We start from the raw sequence: 20,200 nt of genomic DNA on the forward strand, positions 1-20,200 counted from the left end.
CTCTGCTTTTGAATATGCTATCTAGGTTGGTCATAACTTTCCTTCCAAGGAGTAAGTGTCTTTTAATTTCATGGCTGCAGTCACCATCTGCAGTGATTTTGAAGCCCCCCAAAAATAAAGTCTGGCACTGTTTCCACTGTTTCCCCATCTATTTCCCATGAAGTGATGGGACCAGATTTACCATCTTAGTCATTTTTAAATCGAGAGTTCAGGTCAGTTCAGTTCAGTTGCTCAATCATATCTGATCTTAGCAACCCCATGGACTGCAGCACATCAGGCTTCCCTGTCCATCACCAACTCCTGGGGCTTGCTCTAACTCATGTCTATCGAGTCAATAATGCCATACAACCATCTCATCCTCTGTTATCCTCTTCTCCTTCTGCCTTCAATCTTTCCCAGCATCAGAGTCTTTTCCAGTGAGTCAGTTATTCGCATCAGGTGGCCAAAGTATTGGAGTTTCAGCTTTGGCATCAGTCCTTCCAATAAATATTCAGGTCTGATTTCCTTTGGATTGACTGGTTTGATCTCTGTGAAGTCCAAGGGACTCTCAACAGTCTTCTCCAACAACACAGTTTAAAAACACCAATTCTTCAGTGCTCAGCTTTCGTTATGGTCCAACTCTCACACCCATCCATGACTACTGGAAAAACCATAGCTTTGACTAGACAAAGTCAACAGACCTTTGTCAACAAACTAATGTCTCTGCATTTTAATATGCTGTCTTGGTTGGTCAAAGATTTTCTTCCAAGGAGCAAGCATCTAACTTTCATGGCTGCAGTCACCATTGGCAGTGGTTTTGGAGCCCAAGTAAATAAAGTCTCTCACTATTTCCCTTGTTTCCCCATCTATTTGCCACGAAGTGATGAGACTGGATGCCATGATCTTAGTTTTCTGAATGTTGAGTTTTAAGCCAACTTTTTCACTCTCCACTTTCACTTTCATCAAGAGGCTTTTGAGTTCCTCTTCACTTTCTGCCATAAGGGTGGTGTCATCTGCATATCTGAGGTAATTGATATTTCTCCCAGCAATCTTGACTCCAGCTTGTGCTCCATTCAGCCAGGCATTTTGTGTGATGTACTCTGCATATAAGTTGAATAAGCAGGGTGACAATATACAGCCTTGACATACTCCTTTTCCAATTTGGAACCAGTCTGTTGTTCCATGTCTGCTTCTCACTGTTGTTTCTTGACCTGCATACAGATATCTCAGGAGGCAGGTAAGGTGGTCTGGTATTCCCATCTCTTGAGGAACTGTCCAGAGTCTGCTGTGATCCACACAGTCAAAGGCTTTGGCATAATCAATGAGGCAGAATTAGATGTTTTGCTGCAATTCTCTTGCTTTTTTGATGATCCAACAAATGTTGGCAATTTGATTTCTGGTTCCTTTGCCTGTTCTAAATCCAGCTTGAACATCTGGACGTTCACAGTTCATGTATTGTGGAAGTCTGGCTTGGAGAATCTTCAGCACTACTTTGCTAGTGTGTGAGATGAGTGTAATTGTATGGTAGTTTGAGCATTCTTTGGCATTGCCTTTCTTTGGGATTGGAATGAAAACTGACTTTTTCCAGTCCTATGGCCACTGCTGGGTTTTCCAAATTTGCTGGCATATTGAGTGCAGCACTTTCACAGCATCATCTTTTAGGATTTGAAATAGGTCAACTGGAATTCCATCACCTCCACTAGCTTTGTTCCTAGTGATGCTTCCTAAGGACCACTTAACTTTGCATTCCTGGATGTCTGGCTCTAGGTGAGTGATCACACCATCATGATTATCTTGGTCATGAAGATCTTTTTTGTATAGTTCTGTGCATTCTTGCCACCTCATCGTAATATCTTCTGCTTCTGTTAGGTCCATACTGTTTCTGTCCTTTATTGTGCCCGTGTTTGCATGAAATGTTCTCTTGGTATCTATAATTTTCTTGAAGAGATCTCTAGTTTTTCCCATTCTATTCTTTTCCTCTGTTTCTTTGCACTGATCACTGAGATAGGCTTTCTTACCTCTCCTTGCTATTCTTCGGAACTCTGCATTCAAATGGGTCTATCTTTCCTTTTCTCCTTTGCCTTTAGCTTCTCTTCTTTTCACAGCTATTTGTAAGGCCTTCTCAGGTAGTCATTTTGCCTTTTTTGCATTTCTTTTTCTTGGGAATGGTCTTGATCTCTGCCTCCCGTACAATGTCACGAACATCTGTTCATAGTTCTTCAGGCACTCTATCAGATGTAATCCCTTGAATCAATTTGTCACTTCTGCTGTATAAATATTAGAGATTTGATTTAGGTCATAACTGAATGGTCTAGTGGTTTTCCCTACTTTCTTCAATTTAAATCTGAATTTTTCAATAGGGAGTTCATGATCTGAGCCACAGTCAGCCTCTGGTCTTGTTTTTGCTGACTGTATACAGGTTTTCCATCTTTGGCTGCAAAGAATATAATCATTCTGATTTTGATATTGACCATCTGGTGATGTCCATCTGTAGAGTCTTCTCTTGTGTTGTTGGAAGAGGGTGTTTGCTATGACCAGTGTGTTCTCCTGGCTAAACTCTATTAGCCTTTTTCCTGCCTCATTTTGTATGCCACTCCAAGCCCAAACTTGCCTGCTACTCCAGGTATCTCTTGATTTCCTACTTTTCATCCCAGTCCCCTATGATGAAAAGGACATCTTTTTGGGGTTTTGTTCTAGAAGTTCTTCATAGAACCATTCAACTTCAGCTTCTCTAGCATTGCTGGTTGGGGCTTAGACTTGTGTTACTGTGATATTGAATGGCTTGCTAATGAGTTCTTTGGCACTAATTTTATTAATAGTGCTATGAAACAGCTCTCCAGAAGTTTTTTATCTTGAAAATGTGGAACTTGTGAACAATTCCACTTTTATCATTTTTGGTTAAAAAAAAAATTCTGCTTCCTTGTTTCTATGCATTTGATTACTTTAGATATCTCATTCTAGTGGAATCATGTAGTATTTGTATTTGGGTGGCTAACTTATTTCACTTAGTGAAATGTTCTCAGTTCATTCATATTGAGTATGTAACAGGGTTTCCTTCTTTTCATAAGACTGAATAAAAATCCATTGTATACAAAATGTACTTTTTCATTCATTGTATGCCAAATGTACTTTTTCTATTCATCCATTGATGGACATTTGTGTTGCTTCTTCCCCTTGGCTATTGTAAATCATGCTGCTAAGGTCAGGAGTGTTCAAATATCTCTTTGAGACTTTATTTTCAAATCTTTTGGATATATAGCCTAAAGTAAGATTGCTAGATTACATGGTATTTCTATTTTTTATTTTTGAGGAATATTTACTGTTTTCTATAGAGATCACACCATTTTACAATTCTACAAACAGTACACAAGGATTCTGATTTCTCATATTCTTGTCAAGAATTGTTATTATTGGCTTTTGTTTTCAATAATAGTAATCCAAATGGTTATGAGGTGGTGTCACATTATAATAGTTTGATTTACATTTCCTAGATGCTTAATGATATTGAGCATGTTTTCATATGCTTGTTGACTATGACCACTTACATATCATATTTGGAGAAATGTCTATTTATTTGCCCATTTTGTAATCAGGTTATTTAATTTTTTTCCTCGTCGAATTGTAAGAGTTCTTTATATACTCTGTATGTTAACCCCTTATCAGATAACGTAATTTGGAAACATTTTCTCCCCTTCTGTAGGTTTACTTTTTACTCTATTTATACACAATTTCAATGCATAAAAGTTTTTAAGTTTAATATAATCCCATCTTTCTGCTTTTGCTTTTGTAAGCCTGTTATTATGGTGGTGTCATATGCAAGAAATCCTCACTAACTTGAGTGTCAAGAAACTTTTCCATGCTTCCCCCGCTGCCCCCCACCCCCAGGAGCTTAATAGCCTTGTGTCATATATTTAGGCTTTTCATTCACTTTGAAGTAATTTTTGTACACATTGAAAGATAAAGTTTCAACTTAATTTATTTTTGCATGTGGACATTCTGTTTTCCCAACACTATTTGAGAGACTATTCTTTCTCCATTTGACTGTATACACGAGGGTGTTTTCATCTTCATGCTCTCATTGGTCAGTTTTTCTATATTTATGCTAATACCCCTTATAAATAGCTGAGAAAAGAAGACAAGCAAAAGCCAAAGGAGAAAAGGAAAGATATATCCATCTGAATGCAGAATTCCAAAGAATAGCAAGGAGAGATAAGAAAGCCTTCCTAAGTGATCAATGCAAAGAAACGGAGGAAAACAATAGAATGGGAGAGACTAGAGATCTCTTCAAGAAAATTATAGATACCAAGAGAATATTTCATGCAAAGATAGGCAAAATAAAGGACAGAAATGGTATGGACCTAACAGAAGCAGAAGACATTAAGACAAGGTGACAGAATACACAGAAGAACTGCACAAAAATGATTTTCATGACCAAGATAATCATGATGGTGTTATCACTCACCTAGAGCCAGACATCCTGGAATGTGAAGTTAAGTGAGCCTTAGGAAGCATCACCGGAGAAGGCAATGGCACCCCACTCCAGTACTCTTGCCTGGAGAATCCCATGGATGGAGGAGCCTGGTGGGCTGCAGTCCTTGGGGTCGCTAAGAGTCAGACACGACTGAACAACTGCATTTTCACTTTTCACTTTCATGCATTGGAGAAGGAAATGGCAACCCACTCCAGTGCTCTTGCCTGGACAATCCCAGGGGAGCCTGGTGGGCTGCCGTCTATGGGGTTGCACAGAGTCAGACATGACTGAAGTGACTTAGCAGCAGCAGCAGCAACAGCAGCAGCAGCAGCAGCAGCAGAAAGCATCACTATGAACAAAGCTAGTGAAGGTGACGGAATTCCAGTTGACCTATTTCAAATCCTAAAAGATGATGCTGTGAAAGTGCTGCACTCAATATGCCAGCAAATTTGGAAAACTCAGCAGTGGCCATAGGACTGGAAAAGGTCAGTTTTCATTCCAGTCCCAAAGAAAGGCAATGCCAAAGAATGCTCAAACTACTGTACAATTACACTCATCTCACACACTAGCAAAGTAGTGCTGAAAATTCTCCAAGCCAGGCTTCCAAAATACATGAACTGTGAACATCCAGATGTTCAAGCTGGATTTAGAACAGGCAAAGGAACCAGAGATCAAATTGCCAACATTTGTTGGATCATTGAAAAAGCAAGAGAATTTCAGAAAAACATTTAATTCTGCCTCATTTATTACACCAAATCCTTTGACCGTGTAGATCACAACAAACTGGAAAATTCTTCAAGAGATGGGAATACCAGACCACCTTACCTGCCTCCTGAGATATCTGTATGCAGGTCAAGAAACAACAGTGAGAAGCAGACATGGAACAACAGACTGGTTCCAAATTGGAAAAGGAGTATGTCAAGGCTGTATATTGTCACCCTGCTTATTCAACTTATATGCAGAGTACATCACGTAAAGTGCCTGGCTGATGGAAGCACAAGCTGGAATCAAAATTGCTGGGAGAAATATCAATAACCTCAGATATGCATATGACACCACCCTTATGGCAGAAAGCAAAGAGGAACTAAAGAGCTTCTTGATGAAAGTGAAAGAGGAGAGTGAAAAGGCTGGCTTAAAACTCAACATTCAAAAGACTAAGATCATGGCATCCAGTCCCATCACTTCATGGCAAATAGCTGGGAAAGCATTGGACATAGTGACAAACTTTATTTTCTTGGGCTACAAAATCACTGCTGATGGTGCCCACAGCCATGAAATAAAAAGACACTCACCCCTTGGAAGAAAACCTGTGACAATCCTAGACAGTGCATTAAAAGCAGAGGCATTACTTTGCCAACAATGATCCATATAGTCAAATAATGGTTTTTCCTGTAGTCATGTATGAATTTGAGTGTTGTACCATAAAGAAGGCTGCATATTGAAGAATTGATGGTCTTGAATTGTGGTGTTGGAGAAGACCTTTGAGAGTCCCCTGGACTTCAGGGTGATCAAACCAGTCCATCCTAATGGAAATTAATCCTGAATATTCATTAGAAGGACTGATGCTGAAGCTGAAACTCCAATACTTTGACCACCTGATGCAAAGAACTGACTCACTGGAAAAGACTCTTATGCTGGGAAAGATTGAAGGCAGGAGGAGAAGGGGATGACAGAGGATGAGATGGTTGGATGGCATCACCAACTCAAAGGATATGATTTTGAGCAAGTTCCAGGAGATGGTGAAGGACAGGGAAGCCTGGTGTGATGCAGTTCATGCAGTCACAAAGAGTCAGACTTGACTGAGAAACTAACAGCACAATTTTGATTACTGAAACATTTTGATGTTTTGAAATCAGGAAAAGTGAGTTCCTCAACTATATTTTGCTTTTTCAAAATTGTTTTGACTATTTGGTGTCTTCTGAGATTTCATGTAAGTTTTAAGATAAGGTTTTCAAAGTGTGCAAAAGTTACTATTGGGCTTTTAACAGGGATTGCTCTGAGTCTGTAGGTCCCATTGGGTAGCACAGACATGTTAACAATATGGAGTCTCTTAATCCATGAACACAAGATGTATTTCCATATCTGTGCCTTCTGGAATTTCTTTAAGCCATATTTCATAGTTTTAAGTATAGTTTTCCTTGGTCAGTTTTATTCCCATGTCTTTTATAATAGCATCTGAATCTATTATAAATGGAGTTGTTGACTTAATTTCCTTTTCAGATTGTTTATGTGTAGGACACACTGATATTTTGGTAATAATTTTTCATCCTGGTTTCCTGCATCTTTGCTGAATTTGATGATTAGTTCTAACAGTTCTCTCTCTTTTTTTTCTTTATATTGAATATTGAGAATTTTCTTCTGATCATGTTGTCTATGAACAGAGAAATTTTAATTCTTTCTTTTTGATTGGTTATCTTTTATTTCTTTTTCTTGTGTAATTTCTCTGGCTCAGTTCAGTTCAGTTGCTCAGTCATGTCTGACTCTTGGACACCCCATGAACTGCAGCATGCCAGGCCTCCCCGTCCATCACCAACTCCCGGAGTTCACTCAAACTCATGTCCATCGAGTTGCTGATGCCATCCAGCCATCTCATCCTCTGTCTTCCCCTTCTCCTCCTGCCCCCAATCCCTCCCAGCATCAGAGTCTTTTCCAATGAGTCAACTCTTCACATGATGTGGCCAAAGTACTGGACTTTCAGCTTCAGCATCATTCCTTCCAAAGAACACCCAGGACTGATCTCCTTTAGAATGGACTGGTTGGATCTCCTTGCAGTCCAAGGGACTCAAGAATCTTCTCCAACACCACAGTTCAAAAGCATCAATTCTTTGGCACTCAGCTTTCTTCACAGTCCAACTCTCACATCTATACATGACCACTGGAAAAACCATAGCCTTGACTAGACAGACCTTTGTTGGCAAAGTAATGTCTCTGCTTTTGAATATCCTATCTAGGTTGGTCATAACTTTCCTTCCAAGGAGTAAGCATCTTTTAATTTCATGGCTGCAGTCATCATCTGCAGTGATTTTGGAGCCCAGAAAAATAAAGTCTGACATTGTTTCCACTGTTTCCCATCTATTTCCCATGAAGTGATTGGACCAGATCCCATGAACAGTATGAAAAGGCAAAATGGTAGTATACTGAAAGAGGAACTCCCCTGGTCGGTAGGTGCCCAATATGCTACTGGAGATCAGTGGAGAAATAACTCCAGAAAGAATGAAGGGATGGAACCAAAGCAAAAACAATACCCAGATGTGATGTGACTTGTGATAGAAGCAAGATCCGATGCTGTAAAGAGCAATATTGCATAGGAACCTGCAATGTTAGGTCCATGAATCAGGGGAAATTGGAAGTGGTCAAACAGGAGATGGCAAGAGTGAACGTTGACATTCTAGGAATCAGCAAACTAAAATGGACTGGAATAGGTGAATTTAACTCAGATGACCATTATGTCTACTACTGTGGGCAGGAATCCCTTAGAAGAAATGGAGTAGCCATCATGGTCAACAAAAGAGTCCAAAATGCAGTACTTGGATACAATCTCAAAAATGACAGAATGATCTCTATTTGTTTCCAAGGCAAACACAGTAATCCAAGTCTATGTCCCAAGCAGTAACCCTGAAAAAGCTGAAGTTGAATGGTTTGAAGACCTATAAGACCTTTTAGAACTAACACCCCAAAAAGATGTCCTTTTCATTATAGGGGATTGGAATGCAAAAGTAGGAAGTCAAGAAACACCTGGAGTAACAGGGAGATTTGGCCTTGGAATATGGAATGAAGCAGGGCAAATGCTAATAGAGTTTTGCCAAGAAAACACACTGGTCATAGCAAACACCCTCTTCCAACAACACAAGAGAAGACTCTACAAATGGACATCACCAGATGGTCAACCCCAAATTCAGATTGATTATATTCTTTGCAGCCAAAGTGGAGAAGCTCTATACAGTCAGCAAAAACAAGACCGGGAGCTGACTGTGGCTCAGATCATGAACTCCTTATTGCCAAATTCAGACTTAAATTGAAGAAAGTAAGGAAAACAACTAGACTATTCAGGTATGACCTAAATCAAATTTCTCTGGCTAGAACTTCTAATAACATGTTGAAAAGAAGTGACAGAAGCAGCCTTCCTTGCCTTGTTCCTGATCTTAGGGGAAAGGCTTTCAGTCTTTCGTGTTAAGTGTGGTGTTTATCTGTGGACTTTTCCTAAATGTCCCTTTATTATGTTGAGGTTATTTTTGTTCAGTCTCCCAGTCATGTCCAACTCTTTGCAACCCCATGGATTGCAGCACACCAGGCCTACCTGTCCCTCACCATCTCCTGATGTTTGCCCAAATTCATGTCCATCTCACCGATGATGCCATCCAGCCATCTCATCCCCTGGTGCCCTCTTGTCCATCTTTCCCAGCATCATGGTCTTTTCTGCACTCCATCTTCTTTATAGTCCAGGTCTCACAACTGTACCTGACCACTAGCAAGCCCATAGCCTGGACTATATGAATCTTTGTTGGCAGAGTAATGTCTCTGCCTTTCAACATACTGTATAAGTTTGTCATAGCCTTCCTGCCAAGAAGAGATTTTCTGATTTCATGGCTGCAGTCACCATCTGCAGCGATTTTAAAGCCCAGGAAGAAGAAATCCGTCACTATTTCCACCTTTTATCCATGGTTTTTTCAGTGGTCATGTATGGATGCGAGAAGTTAGACTGTGAAGAAAGCTGAGTGCCGAAGAATTGATGTTTTGAACTGTGGTATTGGAGAAGACTATTGAGAGTCCCTTGGACTGCAAGGAGATCCAACCAGTCCATTCTAAAGGAGATCAGTCCTGGGTGTTCTTTGGAAGGAATGATGCTAAAGCTGAAACTCCAGTACTTTGGCCACCTCATGTGAAGAGTTGACTCATTGGAAAAGACTCTGATGCTGGGAGGGATTGGGGGCAGGAGGAGAAGGGGAAGACAGAGGATGAGATGGCTGGATGGCATCACCGACTTGATGGACATGAGTTTGAGTGAACTCTGGGAATTGGTGATGGACAGGGAGGCCTGGCGTACTGCAATTCATGGGATTGCAAAGAGTCGGACATGACTGAGTGACTGAACTGAACTGAACTGAACTGAATGGGGCCAGATGCCATGATCTTAGTTTTTATAATATTTAGTTTTAAGCCAAATTTTTCACTCTCCTCTTTCAACTTCATCAAGTGGTTCTTTAGTTCCTCTTTGCTTTATGCCATAGAGTAGTATCATCCACATATCTGAGGTTGTTAATATTTCTCTTGCCTACCTTGATTCCAGCTTGTAACTCATCCAGCCTGGCATTTCTCATGATATGCTCAGCATATAGGTTAAATAAACAGGTTAACAAAAGACAGCCCTGTTGTACTCCTTTCTCAATCCTGAACTGATCATCTGTTCCATACAGGATTCTAACTGTTGCTTCTTGATCCACATAGATGTTTCTCAGGAGACAAGTAAGATAGTTTCCTTCTATTCCTAGTTTCTTGTTTTCTTCTTTTTTTTTTTAATCATGAAAGAGCATTGAATTTTGTCAAATTTTTTTCCACATCACATAAGATGATCATGTGGCTTTTGTCTTTCATTCTGTAAATGTGTATTGTGTTGATTTTTTTATGTTGAACCATCTTTGCATTCTATGAATAGATCGCACTGGGTCATGGTGTATAATTATTTTCATGCTGTTGAATTTGACTTGAGAGTAATCTTTAAGGAATTGTCACAGATATTAATCAAGAATATTGGTCTGTAGTTTCCTTTTTCATAGTATCTTTGTCTGGCTGTGCCCTCATGCAATTAGCTGGAAGTGTTCCATCCTCTTCTTTTTATTTTTTTGAAGAGTTTTGGAGAATTGGCTTAATTCTTTACTTTATTTAGAGCAATTTAAGGTTCTCAGCAAAACTGAGAAGGAATAGAGTTTTCCCAAATACCTCCAGCCCCTACATGTGCATATTGTGCTTCATTATCAATATTCCCCTCCAGAGTGATACATTTGTTACCAAGAATGAACCTACATGACACATCATAATCACCCAAAGTCTGTAGTTTGTATTGCAGCTTACTCATGAGTTTAGGAGGATGGAGGGGCCTGGTAGGCTGCAGTCCATGGGGTCGCTAGGAATCAGACACGACTGAGCGACTTCACGTTCACTTTCGACTTTCATGCATTGGAGAGGGAAATGGCAACCCACTCCAGTATTCTTGCCTGGAGAATCCCAGGGACAGGAGAGCCTGGTGGGCTGCCATCTATGGGGTCTCACAGAATCAGACACGACTGAAGCAACTTAGCAGCAGTAGCAGCATGAGTTTAGACAAATGTGTAATGACATGTATCCATCATTATGATATTCTGAATAACTTGACTCTTCTAAAGATCCTATGTGTTTCACTTATTTGTGAAACCTCTTGTGTATTGAGTTTTAAGAGTTAAGAGTATTTTCTTATATTCTTTCTATTTCTGTAGCATAGGTTGTAATGTTCTCTCTTTCACTTCTGATTTTGCTTATTTGAAACTTCAGGCATTGCTCTCCCCTACCTGGGCCTTGCATTTAAACTTTATTTTGCTGCAAGAGTGAAGCAATGGACAGTACTTAAAAAAATCAAAATTAATGCATAAAATTGACTGTTATATTTTTAAGGTAAAATTCTAAGAAACCATGGACATAGGGAATGAATATTCAGTGCAAGAGGAAAAAATTATGTGTGACTTAGTGAGTTGTTACTATTTGAGATTCACAGGCTGAAATGGTCACAGCTATTTGAAACTAGATTGGATATAATCATCATGTTTAAAACAAATGTGATGAAAGTTAGGGTGCAAAGTTTGAGAAAGAAAAGAAAATAGAGGCACTTATGGAAATACCAGAGGTACACTGTGTCTTGCTTAATATGTGCAGACTGTGGTCAATAGATAAGAATGAAGAGGAATCCAAGACAAAAAAGTTAAGAGATGCAAAATATTAGTTATGTAGTACATTCATGAATTTAATAGAAATTTTTCTTAGTCTTTCTACTTTTTCCAAGTGAAAATGTAAATTTTGAAAAACAAAAGCATCTTTTCCTTTGGAAAAAGCATCTTCCATTTTGTAAGACAGTTTGGAAGCAGGTGGTAACCAAAGGTTTAAAGAACAAACTTTCAACTCTGTGTAAAAGCTATTGTATATTCAAATTACCCCCAGATGGGTAGATTAAGGCTGCATTTGTTTTGTTTTCTTTCATCCTCTCCTGACTCTTAGGCCCCCAGGCCTCAGATCTAAAATCTCTGGCTTCAGAGCTCTTTGTGAATCTGCTTACCTTCATTTGTCTCAAATCTACTCTCAGAAACCCACCTAAGGAAGAATATAAGCCATTGTTCTTACCTACTTGAGGCTTGGAATCTAAATCCTCTTAGTGAAAGAACAAACAGGCTTTCCCCTTACATGGATTTCAGGGACTTTCCTGGTGGTCCAGTGGATAAGACTTGGGTGCCATCAGTACAGGGAGCCAGAATTTGATCTCACACGCTGCAACTAAAGACACTGCATGCCACAACTAAGACCCAGTACAGTGGGTAAATAAATATTTAAGCAATGCAATTCAGGCTTCTCTGAGGTGGCTCTGACTACTGAGTGGAAGGGCCTACTGAGGGCAGGTGGGAGACATCACATGATCAACATTGCTTCTGCAAGGGCTACCGTTAGTGGCATTGGTCAGCAGAAAGAAGTACTTCTATGAGATAATATTTGATATTGAGATGCTATTCATAAATTGACATGAGAAGCCTTTATAGAGAGACAATGTGGTAATTCTATACCATTTCTGAGGTTTGTTCCCTAAACGGTCTGAAGAAATTAAGCAATGGTTGTTTTCTAAGAATCCTCTGGATAGTCCAGTAGGAATGGCAGCATGCAAAACTGAAAGCCTCAGGTAGAGTTAATGGTTCTCCTTTGAGTAAGGAGGATGCCTCAAAACACATTTTATGAACATAATCATTCATTCCTAGATTCAACACATACTTCACATCAGATCAGATCAGATCAGTCGCTCAGTCGTGTCTGACTCTTTGAGACCCTATGAATTGCAGTACGCCAGGCCTCCCTGTCCATCACCAACTCCCGGAGTTCACTCAGACTCATGTCCATCAAGTCCATGATGCCATCCAGCCATCTCATCCTCTGCCGTCCCCTTCTCCTCTTGCTCCAATCCCTCCCAGCATCAGAGTCTTTTCCAATGAGTCAACTCTTCGCATGAGGTGGCCAAAGTACTGGAGTTTCAGCTTTAACATCATTCCTTCCAAAGAAATCCCAGGGCTGATCTCCTTCAGAATGGACTGGTTGGATCTCCTTGCAGTCCAAGGGACTCTCAAGAGTCTTCTCCAACACCACAGTTCAAAAGCATCAATTCTTCGGCGCTCAGCCTTCTTCACAGTCCAACTCTCACATCCATACATGACCACAGGAAAAACCATAGCCTTGACTAGACGAACCTTTGTTGGCAAAGTAATGTCTCTGCTTTTGAATATGCTATCTAGGTTGGTCATAACTTTCCTTCCAAGGAGTAAGTGTCTTTTAATTTCATGGCTGCAGTCACCATCTGCAGTGATTTTGGAGCTCAGAAAAATAAAGTGTGACACTGTTTCCACTGTTTCCCCATCTATTTCCCATGAAGTGATGGGACCGGATGTCATGATCTTCGTTTTCTGAATGTTGAGCTTTAAGCCAACTTTTTCACTCTCCACTTTCACTTTCATCAAGAGGCTTTTTAGTTCCTCTTCACTTTCTGCCATAAGGGTGGTGTCATCTGCATATCTGAGGTTATTGATATTTCTCCCGGCAATCTTGATTCCAGCTTGTGTTTCTTGCAGTCCAGCATTTCTCATGATGTACTCTGCATATAAGTTAAATAATCAGGGTGACAATATACAGCCTTGACGTACTCCCTTTCCTATTTGGAACCAGTCTGTTGTTCCATGTCCAGTTCTCACTGTTGCTTCCTGACCTGCATACAGGTTTCTGAAGAGGCAGATCAGGTGGTCTGGTATTCCCATCTCTTTCAGAATTTTCCACAGTTTATTGTGATCCACACATACTTATTAAGCTTTTAATATGTGTCAGACATTATTCCTGGCCCTTCGTTTACAGAAGAAAACACAACTTTGAAGAAATCTGTGTCATCTGGGGAGATCATGGGAGGAAGACATATAACTTTAGAAATGTGATCTTTGATTTAAATTGTAGAGAATATGAAAAACTTCTGAAAGAATGGAGCTTGGTGTATTAGGTTCTAAAAACTGTTTAATCTGCATATTATTGACTGGAAATCCTGCTTAACTGGCAAATGATTTTCCTAATGATGATGATTAAGTGGCATAAGGGTAAAAATGCCCTCTTAATCATCAAAGAAAATTAGATTGCATTTAACACAGAACCTGTGTGAGATATATTTCTTAATTATTTGAAAACCTGTGTGTCTCAATTAATAAAGTAACATGATTAACTAGACAAGATTATTCCCTGGCCTAGTGGGATAACCCTGAATTTACTGTAATTTGATTGCTCAAAGCTGACAAGTCTGTAAAAATGTCTAGGACGGGGCAAGATGAAAATACATTTTATCTATTTATATATTGATATGAAAGCCAAAGTAAGGGAAATTGAGATACCCAATCAGTCAGACTGTTCCTTAGGAATTCAAAGTACTTATGGTAACCAGTGTGTGTGTGAGTTCAGTTGCTCAGTCATGTCTGGCTCTTTACAACCCCATGGACTGTTGCCCATCAGGCTCTTCTGTCCATGGAATTTTCCAGGCAAGAGTACTAGAATGGGTTGCATTTCCTATGTGGGATTTTCCCAACCTAGGGATTGAACCTGCATCTCTTTTGTCTCCTCTATTTTCAGGCAGATTCTTTACCACTAGAGCCACCTGGGAAGTCCCTTGTACATGCTATCCAGTACAAGGCTACAAATTGCAGATAACATGGCACCTCTGCTTGGGTTTTATTTCTTCTTCTGATGAGCAGAGAAAAGTCTTCAAAAAGGCCTTAAGTGGCCATCACAATTCACTCATTGCTTTTTGCATCCTGTAATTGTCACATATGCCCTGTAAGTGTTTGAAATGATTATGTGGTATGTCACTGTATAAAGAAAGAATTCCTAATGACTGAGTCACTGTGACAGCTTTCTTTATAAGTAGGGTAAAGAGAACATTTAAGATGCAATAATGAGTTTTAGGCCCAATGGACTTGGGGTAGAGAAGGTTAATAACCATAATCACAGGGAAGAAAACATCAGTGAAAGAAGCCACTTTTAATCAGAACAGTAAAGACAGCTTTGGCTAAGAAAATTTAGAGTGGAAAAAGAGAAATAAAGAGGCGAGGGAGAGAAAGAAGGAGCTCATCAAACTCATAAAAGAAACACAACTCATTAAGGAAAAAAAAAAAAGTAAGTGCACTTTTGGTATCTGGCCCAGCATGCATAGAGCTTGGAAGTGATCACTCCACTATAACAATAAATAAAAAGCTGAACAAACTGAAAATCAACAATTCTTCTCAGCTCTGTCATAAAATTGAGGTCACAAGGATAAACCACTGCCCCCAAAATTGGAGATGGACAGGCAAATCCAGTGGATCACAACTTACCAGATAATTAAGTTATAAGCAAAAGTCTTTGTAAGAACCACAGCTGGGACAGAAAACCCACAACTATAATTGATGAATTGGTTTAGTGGGGACAGGCCTAAGAGTTAAAAACTCCAGGGGAACCCAGTCATGGTGAGTGGGGAAGACGGGTGCAGAACACTTATGAGTTTTATTTCCAGGAGCCCTACCAGATTCCCATAATCTCAGATTCTCAGAAGCATGAGAAAAATCCCCTCATGCTTCTAGAAGGGGGATGGATCTATGTTTAACCAGTGCTTCCATCTTTGAAAAATTATCATTTAAAAGTAAGTATTTATAAAATGGTTCTTTGAGGGGCATGGTCTATTGCATTTTTTGAGACTGTACAGTGAGGAATGTTTGGTAGCTTTATGCTTCAAAATATAATTTAGTAAAAACTAGTAAAAAAAAATGATCATTAAATATATATTCTATTATATTAAGACAGTATTCCCTTAAAAAGTGTCTTGATTTAAAGAGTGACCTAAAACAAACACTAAAACAAGCATTTTAAGTGGAGGCACCTTATTTTATGTGTGATCTCAGATTCTCAATGAAGCAGAGAAGTGAGAGAGGAAAGAAGAAAGTCAGTAATGGGAACATTGATTGCTGACCTGCTTCCTTGTGCAACTGGGATTTAACCCTGTTGAGATGCTCTGGGAGACTTTATAAAATATACTTTATAACTGTTCCCCGGAGAGGGGAAGAAAAAGGAAAGTTTGTCTGCCTCTTCCTATTCTTGGTTCACTGAAGTTTGATCCATTAGCCGAAATGGCTTCTACATCAGAAAAAAAAAAAAACAAACAAACAAAGAAAAACACCATACAGAGACATAGATGTCAAATCTTGAGTGGGAACCTGCCTCCAGTCAGGACCTTCCCTCCAGAGCTGCATGACTTCCAAGGAGGGCTAGGGGAATGCCAGCAGGTGGGTCTGACCAGGCTCCTTTCAAATGACTGCTTCTGCCCTAGGTCCAGGGGGAGGTGAGACTTTGTGTACACTCTTTAAGAGTGGAGTCTATTTCCTCTGGCCCTCTGGCTCTCCCAAAAGGAAATCTCACTGACCTTCAGAGCCAAACATTCTGGGGACTCATCTTCCCAGTGCAGAAACCCCAAGCTGGGGAGCCTAATGTGCAGCTCAAACGCATTCCAAGTCAGAACCTCTGACTTGTAATTATCCTTTTGTTTGTGGTCACTCTTTGGAGAGTATGGGTCTTGATTATATCCCATCTCTGTACCTCCTATCTGTCTCATTGTAGTTCTTCATGTCTTCAGGTGTGGGCATTTTCTACTAGTTTTCTCATCAACAGTTGCCCTGTAGTTTTTCTCTTGATATGCCCACTCGAGAAAGTGAGCCCAGGGTCTTCTTCCTGCACCATCTTGGCCATTCTAGTTCCCGATTTTTAGAATGAATTGGTAAAACTTAGGTATCTTCTACTGAAAAATTTATAAAACTAATCTTTATACATGGAGGAAACTATTCACTGTGTGAAAATAAGATGTTTACCGAATCCTACAGAATCTTAAATTACTCTAAGTTTCTTTCACTGACATATTCAAACCACTGAAAAGAAGAATCTTCAATCTAGTAAAGTATCTTTACCTTAAGATTAATTTTACTGCTACCCCAGTGAATAGAATCAAGGAACCATAGATGGAAGAGTGGTTTGGGATTGTCATAAAATTGATTTCAGGCTCAACAGGGGAATGGACTAGCAGGGAATGTTCTCTGTAATATCAGCCAGATGCCCAGAGGAAATTAATATGTAGATGCAAAAAGCGTAACTAGACACCTCATACTGAGTCAGACACGGAATTCTGGTAGCAGAGTGACTGGACAAGAGATTCTAATTAGGAAATGAGAAGAAAGGAAATGAGTATATTCCCCTAAGGACCTGACTGAAGGGTGAAGTTTCATTCACTTGTGTAGAGTATTACAGTCAAAGCTGGTTTTGTTCCATCAGCCGGGAGAGAGCTGTAGATAGGAGCTGGGTTTAGATGCGTTTTGTGTGGCATGCCCTGTGCTCTCTCTTCTTTCCATTGTCTGATTTCATGGGGATGTGAATATGTGAAGAAAATTGGTTACAGGTTTAAAAATTTTAAATTCTTTGGAAGACAAAATTGCATATATTTAGAGAAGGGACGCTCAATGCTCTTGGTCATTAATATGATCGATATGCTTGTGTGAGTCAAATGAATCTATATGTTATCTTATAATGATGAAAGATGTGCTGCCCAGAGTATTTCACTGATTTATCAATAAGTTTACAAGGCACGTCCCAGTCATTTTCATTCATTCAGCCAATGTTTAAAAACTCCTAGTGTACCCATGATTCAGTGTTAGACTTTGGTGAAACCTTATGATCTTATAAAGGAACAAAGATACAAATGGAACTCTACATCAGGGTGCAAATGAATGTGTGGTTAATGACAAACATGAAACACCACAGGGGTTAGGAAGAGAAAAATCATCTTCAGCTACAGTGACTGCTACAGGAAAATGTAGCCTATATCTGCCATCATCATCTATATCATTACAGATATTACTGACTAATTCTACACGTTATGTAGGGACAAACAGGGCTATGATTTCATGAGTTAATCTCCTTATATACTACAATCATCTTCTAGTAATTTTCAGTACTAGAAACTGTCCCCAAACTCTTTGAGAATCTAAAAACTTTTTAAAGAAAGCTTCCAAGCTTGCCTGATAGCTCAGTTGGTAAAGAATCTGCCTGCAATGCAGGAGACCCTGGTTCAATTCCTGGGCTGGGAAGATCCACTAGAGAAGGGATAGGCTACCCACTCCAGTATTCTTGGGGTTCCCTTGTGTCTCAGCTGGTAAAAAATCCACCTACAATGTGGGAGACCTGGATATGATCCCTGGCTTGGGAAGATCTCCTGGAGAAGGGAAAGGCTACCCACTCCAGTATTCTGGCCTGAGAATTCCATGGACTGTATAGTTCATGGGGTTGCAGAATTAGACACGACTGAGCAACTTTCAATTCACTTCCAAGAACTTTAGAATAACTCACTAAATGGAAAGCTCTCTTCTGAAATCTCTACAAAGTCTCAGGGAAGAGTCATTTTGATGAAGTCCATGTATTAAAATAATGCTTTTTCTAGCATCTTTTGAAAATGAAGAATCTCATTTTGGGCAGTTAAGGTTTTTAGGGTCACAGGTTTTCAAAAGTCATCAAAAATAAAAAGGGAGAAAGTAGACTACTAAGTCACATCTCATTTCTAGATTTCTGAAACACAGAGGGAGGAATGGGAAGAGAGAGGGAAGGAGGAAGAGAGAGAGAAGAAGAGAGCAAATGAAAGAGAGAGAACATACACGTACTAATAAATATTAGCTTGAAAAAGTCCTGTATTTGTATATATTGGGCCATTTTTTTTTTCAAATAAAAAAGGGAAAACTTCCACTGTTTGAGAGTGAAAGTAAGATAGAGAGAGAATACAAGATAAAGAGAGAATGAAAATATCACAAGTACCAGAATGTTTACTGTTACATTCTCCTGTTTGAATTTTGAAGCAGATTTCCAGAGTTTGTTTCTTGGTTGTATGTGTGTAGAAGAGCTATATTCTAAGACAGAAAAATAAGAGGAACTGGCCTCAGTACTCAGTGCCTGCATACCATTTATTTATTCATCAACTATTTATTGGGTATCTACCATGCCAGACACTGTCTATCAGTTATACAGAGATAAACAAGATTCAGTATTTACAACTTTGAAATCCAATTAGGTTTCAGAGAAACAAATATAATTCTCTCATAGATGATAAATTTAGCACATACAATGTTTCACATACTCTGCCAAGCACCTTATATTCATTTGTAAAGAAAATAGGATCGTATCTTCCTCATCGGTAAATAAGCTGGAGCCTTGGGAAGTTATTTAAACTTGCCCATCATTTCATCTGCTGAGGTCAGGCTTCTAATCACTTTATTGTGTATTTTTAAAGAACTATGTTTGAGCTGTTTTTATTTTTACAGAGGAAGTGAGAAACTCTTCCTGGAGTTGGAAGGAAGGAAGAAAACTTGTGGATGTTCTCCAGCACTGGTCATATTTTAGATGAGTCGTAAAGGATGGGTGGATGGGGCAATGAGAAGAACATATTAATAGATGGAAGAACAGCAACATGAACAAATAACAGTTAGCTCAGGATGAAACACTGGGGAAACTGGGAAGGATGGGAAAGTCAGCATGATGCTAGTGAGCCTAACGTGTTGAGATGCTTGATAAGACATCAAAATTATTACAGAAGATGGCATCTTAGGACAAATTCCACAAAAGCAAATCCTGAGACAGGGATCCAGATGCAAGTGATTTATTAAGGAAACACCCTTAAGAGAAGTTAGGTGGATGAAGGAAGACAGAGAAGGGAAAGAGGTCAATCAATAGCTCATTTTAGTCTTTCAGCCATCTTGGACCCTGTGGAGGCCTGATGGGTTTCTAAAAGGAAACATAGAAGGCTGTGGTCCAAGGTGATTTTTGCTAGCTATGAGCAGGGTCTATGGAACCAGAGCGAGCACTCAGCTCTTCTGAAAACTGAAGGTGTGTGTGCTCGAGATGAAACTGAATGCTACTTAAGCAAGAGATGTGCTTGTGTGCACAAAGCAAAGAAGAACACAGTAACTACTGGTGGAAAATCTTACAAAACCAGAGTGATCTGGGGAAAGATAACTCAGGCTCATGGAAACAGTGGCATGGTTCAGGCCAAATTCCAAAGCAATTGTCCTGTTAGAGCCACTGGGCATAGAATCTGTGTGATGCGGTACCGTTCAAGGATTTAAACTAACTGAAAAGTAAATAAATGAAAGTGTGGATTTTTTCTTGGTTAAACAAACAAACAAACTCACTTTCAGGTAAAATCCCAGTCTCAGCCTAATCCCATTGGAGAGCTCTGGAGCCGAAATTACATCTCAAAAGAAGTTATGTAGTACATAGTACTACATAGTACATAGTAGTACCTAGTAGTAGGTATAAATGTTTCTATATTTTTTTTAATTTCACAATGATCAGTGTTACTTACTTTGCTGAATACTCCAATATGCCTTACGTCCTATAAGTTAAATACTTTTCATTGTAGCAGCATCGAAAGTCAGC

The 20,200-nt window shown here is 39.5% G+C and overlaps 1 pseudogene; it reads left to right on the top strand.

The window, feature by feature from the left end:
* The first annotated feature begins 17,238 nt into the window (after positions 1 to 17,238).
* On the top strand, positions 17,239 to 19,887 carry LOC109567577 (large ribosomal subunit protein eL33 pseudogene; annotated as a pseudogene).
* Positions 19,888 to 20,200: the final 313 nt, after the last annotated feature.

Source organism: Bos indicus, chromosome 13 (genome assembly GCF_029378745.1).
Source record: "Bos indicus isolate NIAB-ARS_2022 breed Sahiwal x Tharparkar chromosome 13, NIAB-ARS_B.indTharparkar_mat_pri_1.0, whole genome shotgun sequence".
Classification (NCBI taxonomy): Eukaryota; Metazoa; Chordata; class Mammalia; order Artiodactyla; family Bovidae; genus Bos; species Bos indicus.